At 42.7% G+C, this 6,000-nt stretch overlaps 1 protein-coding gene across 1 annotated transcript in view; it reads right to left on the reverse strand.

Annotated features, from left to right (window-relative positions):
* The window catches only part of NAPA (NSF attachment protein alpha), a 179,139-nt gene that overhangs the window by 34,982 nt on the left and 138,157 nt on the right, over positions 1 to 6,000 (reverse strand). The gene's annotated exons all lie outside the window — the stretch shown is intronic.

Here is a 6,000-nt window from a genome sequence, read left to right on the forward strand (position 1 = left end):
AAACCAAATAAAGTTAGTAACTCCCAAAAATCTAATCAGATGAGGCTGATGCTTTGTACCCACCAAATTCAGATGCTGTAGCACGTCACCTTGTATAGCCATATGCTGCTAGAATATTAAAGTACTCATTAAGCATCTTGCAAAACTTAACTAAGTTCCATTTCCTTGTCCTCCACAGAACTCTACCACCACAAGACTATCTTGCTTACATCGTCTGCTGCAACCGTTTTTCTACGAATGCAAAATGTATATTGGACTATTTTTCTAAGGCAGTGTCTTTGAACGATTCACTACTGACCAAAAACAAGTTACTTACCTTCAATAACACTCTTTTTGCATACTCTACCCAACTGCAGATTCCTCACCTTCACAATATCTGCATGCGTCAGACTAGTTCTAAAATATGTAACAGCCATGCTAATGCGTGTTGCTAGGTGGTGGCGGGTGGCTTCACATTGGCAAGACGAGCTTTTTATCACTCCTGCACACTGACAACAGTTTCTTCCTTAACCCCGTCTGTGCCCTTGAACGTAATGTATTTGTATAGCGCTTAGTACCCCAGATGAGGTGCTGAGGCGTTTTTTGACGAGTAGCACGCTACTGAGGAACCCAAGGTGGATTATTAGGAGGAAATATAAATTGTTATTGGGAGTGGTGGGCACGTGAGTCTCTCAGCTGGTTGAACAGGTTAGAGGATGGATAGAGGAAGGAAGAGTTTAGAAATAATTTTTGGGGAGTTCATATCAGTAAATGAGGTCTAGAATGAGTCAGAGAGCCTGCTAGTTGAATGAATAAGATAAAGGAACAGTAGAGGAGCGAAAGGGTTGGAAAGAGTTGCTTGGGAGTTCATAGTTGTAAAAGAGGTTTGGGATGAGTCAGAGTGGATGTAGAGAATATTTTGGAAGAGGAATAGCATTAGTCAGAGTGGTGATTTGATAAGTCTTAAGGAGATTAGCTCATTTGTTTCTCTCTGCAGTGGGAGGAAAATATATAAATATGTAGATCATGACCACATAAGAGATATACATACATAGAGATTTTAACATGATACACATGCAGGGAAAAAAATCACGAGATATAACATTGTACTGGATAAATGCGATATGTGCATGCATGGATAAATATTTACAAACTCAGGCTTCCTGTTTTTACCGTAAATTAAGTTTTTGTTTTTATATCTATCACCCAATATTTCAATGATGAAGCACTTACAGATACAATTACTATAATCAAGTTCACACATTAGGACAGATGTATTGTTCTAGGAGAGTAAATCCAGAAGCATACCTCATCACCTTATATGTTATTAATGTATCAATCTACCTATTGATTTAGATTTATATATTAATGATTTTTAAGTGATAAGTATATCAAACATTTACTCATACTTTCTGTGTAATTCTATTTATATGTTGTGATAAGAGTGATCATAAATCGAAATCCATAAGCATGTAGTCAAAAAACATGTTATTTATGTAATGATCTTTATGCATTAAGCATAAATATAAGGTGTATTTATTTTAATCACAATATATACATTTGTTAAGCATAAATATAAGAGTTCATCTATTTGTATTAACATAATGAATATTTGTACAAAGAGCTGCTCATACCGGAATACATGCACATAATCAAGTTTAAAAGTTTTAAAACACATATGTACCATTGGTGTCTTGTAAACACTACTGTGGTACATTTGTATTTTGAATATTGTGGGGTGGGGGGGTTATGAAGGGAAGAGCCAGCTCTTGAGTAATCTTCTGAAGAGAAGATGGTTATCTGTGGATCTTATGTTTGGGGGTAATGAATGCCATAGTTTGGGTCCTTGAACAGAGAAAGATTTCCACCCCTAGATTTTTTTGTGTGTGCTGGAATGGAGGTTTCTTTGCTGTATGTATTTTGTGACTTTCTTTCTGATGAAGTCTTTCTGTTCCATGTATTGCTTTGTGGGTGATACAAAAACCGCTTGAAAGTGGATCTTCTAGCAACCGGTAACCAATGTAGGGTCCTTAAAGCAGGAGAGATCTGGCATGTTGCTTTATAAGTAGGAGTAGCCTGGCAGCAGAGCTTTGAATTTGTTGTAGTCTTAATAGTTGATATAGGTGATCCATGGTGAAGGTCATTGACATATTCAAGTTTAGACAGTACAAAAGAGAAAATAGCTTGGACCTTGTGTGGAAATCTTGGGTGGGGGAAGATGAGTCGCAGAGTTTTCATAGTAATGAAGCTCAATCTTGCAAAGCTAGCCACTTCGTAACTTCAAGGTTTCTTACTTCCTTGAATACTTTAGGAGGTGGCCCCAGATCGTCAGGCCAGGCAGAGTGAGTCACCGTTTTTCCAATCACCACAGGTGTGTATTTCAGTTTTGGAAGCATTCAATTTGAGATGGCGCCATCTCATACACTGATCAACTACTCAGAGACAATCACTGTTCCCTCTAGCCCGCGCGCACGCACCTTCCCTGACGTCAGCGCGCACCACCTAGCGTGGAGCGCGCACACAGGACGTCGCTAGAGAGTCGCGCCGCCTGCCGTTTTTAAAAAGCGAGCGGCGCGAACATGAGGCACTTTTCCAGTGGTGGCGGCGGGCATGACGAGTGCGGAGTGCGGAGTGCAGGTAAGGAGGCAGGGGGGGGGGGGGCTGGTGGGGATTGTGGGGATTATGGCGTTTATGGTGTTTGCGGCTGCGTTGCAGACTGTGGCCTTTTGTTTAAATATTGCTGACAATCCGAGCCCCTTCACGGGCTCCGATTAACAGCAATACTTAAACAAAATGCCACAGTCTGCCCCGCGCTTTACTAACAAAAGCGTAGACACTTTCCAAACACAGCGTGTACTTTAGCACACGCTGTGTTTGGAAAGTGTCTACGCTTTTGTTAGTAAAGCGCGGGGCAGACTGTGGCATTTTGTTTAAGTATTGCTGTTAATCGGAGCCCGTGAAGGGGCTCTGATTGTCAGCAATATTTAAACAAAAGGCCACCGCTGTTGGGGAAACGAGCGGAACAGAAGGCAAGAGGGCATAAAGGCACAAAAACGAGTGGGACACAGGACATAAAGGCACAAAAACGAGACAGGAAGGCACAAAAACGAGTGGGACACAGGACAGAAAGGCACAAAAACGAGTGGGACAGAGGGCAGGAGGGCACCAAAAACGAGTGGGGCAGAGGGCAGAAGGGCACCAAAAACGAGTGGGGCAGAGGGCAGGAGGGCACCAAAAACGAGTGGGGCAGAGGGCAGAAGGGCACCAAAAAACGATGGGACAGAGGGCAGAGGGGCACCAAAAACGAGTGGGGCAGAAGGGCACCAAAAACGAGTGGGGCAGAAGGGCACCAAAAACAATGGGACAGAGGGCAGAAGGGCACCAAAAATGAGTGGGACAGAGGGCATAAAGGCACAACAACGAGTGGGACAGAGGGCAGAAGGGCACCAAAAACGAGTGAGGTAGAGGGCAGAAGGGCACCAAAAGCGAGTGGGACGGAGGGCAGGAGGGCACCAAAAACGAGTGGGACAGAGGGCACCAAAAACGAGTGGGACAGAGGGCAGGAGGGCACCAAAAACGAGTGGCATTTGGCGCCGCAGACACGCGAGGTTCGGTTCCTGGCGCACATAGCCATGGTTGCAGCGCACAGAGACCCTCCACTGCCGCACACAGAGGAAAAAAATTAGAGGGAACACTGGAGACAATAGAAGATTTTTTGGAGTTTTCAATGTCTTTGGGGCTTTCCAGTTCAATAAGTAATTGTTTGCCATCTTGCAGTTATAGCAGGTGAGCTGAAACCCATTGATCATTGCCAGTGATGACTTCATGTAGATGTTAAAAAGCATGGGTGAGATGATAGAGCATTGAGAGACTCCTCCATTTATGACGTAGGGTTTGAATGAGAAAGGGGGCGTATGGATGACATTTGTTCTGTTTGAAGGTAGGATGTGATCCTGTAAAGTGCAGGTCCATCTAGTGCGAATTCAGAGTCTGGATTAGAGTGTCATGATCAACTGTGTCAAAGGCTGCTGAAAGTTCCAAGAGAAGTAGTGAAGCGACCCCATTCTGGTCTACTGTGTTTTTAATGTGATCCCAGATGGCGATTAGAACAGATTCTGTGGCTCTTCCTAAACAAGTTGGAAAGTATGGCGTTATCTTCAATAAATTGAGCCATCTGGGTGAATGCTGTTCTTTCTATTAGTTTGCCAAGGAATGGTCTGTTTGCAATTGGTCTGATTGTTCTGACTGGGGTGGTAGCAGAGGTTGATAAAAGGATATTCCTGAGGATTTGTGGTGGATAAGGGTCAGAGGGGCAATGGCTGGCCTGCTTGTTTTGATTAGATCCATAAATTTAGACTCTGACATTTGCTTGAAGGACTTTCAGAGGCTGGTTAACTTATCCGTGGAGGGAACTGTTGGAAAAGGGCAGTAATATCTTGGGAAATAGGATAGTATCATGCCGTACATTTGGGTTTACGAAATTTGGTGAGAATTTTTTTTAATTCTTTATTTGAACATTTTGTATTATGAATTTTGTTTGAATTGTATCTTCTTTTAGCTTTGATAGAGGACTTATATATTCTGTTGTGCTTGTGTAGGTCGATGTTTGTCTGAAGTGTTATTTGTTTTGAGTCGGGTGCGTTACATGTTTGCAATTTGTTGTATCTTTTTTAGTTCTGCATTCATTCAACATGCTTGTTTTCATATGGCATGTGTTCTTATTTTTAGTGGAATTGGGACATCAAAAGCTTCATAGAGCTACTCAAGAGTTTTTTATCTGAACTTATTGAGTCCAGATCTGTGTTTGATGTTAGTTGTGTTTCTTAGTACTCAAAATTCAGTTTGTTCTAAGGTTGATATGTACTTATTGATAAGGTGGCTTTAGGTGTGGAGAGTTAAGGTATCTTGTGTTGGAAAGCTACCGGATGGTGGGTTAACCACGTGACTGGAGTAATCCTTTGGAAAATGACTAATTCTGGATTGGCGAAAATGCCATTTAGGATGTGTCCAATGCAAAAAGCCTGGCTGACGAAGGGTAAAACCCAGAAACCAGTCCCAGGATGCTTGTTTCTGGTCCAGGGAGGACCTGGCTTGGCAGTTCGGTCTGGACTGTTCCCATGAGGCACAGGGTCAAGACTGATTTGCATATGGCTGGGTGTAAACTGGGGTGGAATAGTGAGCAAAAGAGCGATGGATTTAACCCAGATCTCTTGACTGGGGGTGAATGTTTATTCAGCATTCCGTCCATCATTTGTTTACGTAGCATTTAGGATGCGTCCAACAATGTGTGTGGGTTTGAGGATGATACTTAGTAGGTTCAGTATGTCTACGTTAGTGATGATAGTTCTGAAATGGGTCATATTAGGTTTATCAAATCATATGTTTATGTCACCTAGGATGCATAGGTTGGAGTGTAGACTCAGAAGGTTAGAAATTGTGTCTGGGAATGTTGCCTTGCTAGGCGGTGGTTGCCTTGCTAGGCGGTGGTCTTTAAAGGAGAAGGAAGTTACAGGAGAAAGTTGGTGTAGTGTTGCATCTGGTGATGAGGGTCTCACATCCTTGTATGGAAATCTCCCCAGCTTTGGTGAGAATAAATTTTCCCTTGAATAGAAACCCTTGTCAGACTCTTCTTTTGCCTGTGCGTTTATGAGAGAGAGTGATAGCCTGGAGGAACATCTTCATGCAATAATGGTGCCATTTGATCCGCTAACCATGTTTCAGTTATGAAGAGCAAGTCAGGTTGTATGTTTGCGAGTGGGTCAGATGTAGCACTTGTTCTTACAACGGGATTTATTAGTACAGTTTAAAGACTGTATTATGGTGGCTGTGTGAGTTTGTTTTCTGGAAGAGCAAGTGGTATCCTTTGGTCTTGTAATAGGTGGAGTATTGGAATAACAATAGTGTTCGTCTATATCATTATCCTCCTCCAACAGGCTTAGAAGGCAGTTTTTGTTGGGTCTGTGAGTGCAGAGATAGTGGCCGAGAGTGAGGTGGTGGGTCACACAGCTGCTTTTGTGATGT

This window comes from Lissotriton helveticus, chromosome 9 (assembly GCF_964261635.1).
Source record: "Lissotriton helveticus chromosome 9, aLisHel1.1, whole genome shotgun sequence".
NCBI classification, from domain to species: Eukaryota; Metazoa; Chordata; class Amphibia; order Caudata; family Salamandridae; genus Lissotriton; species Lissotriton helveticus.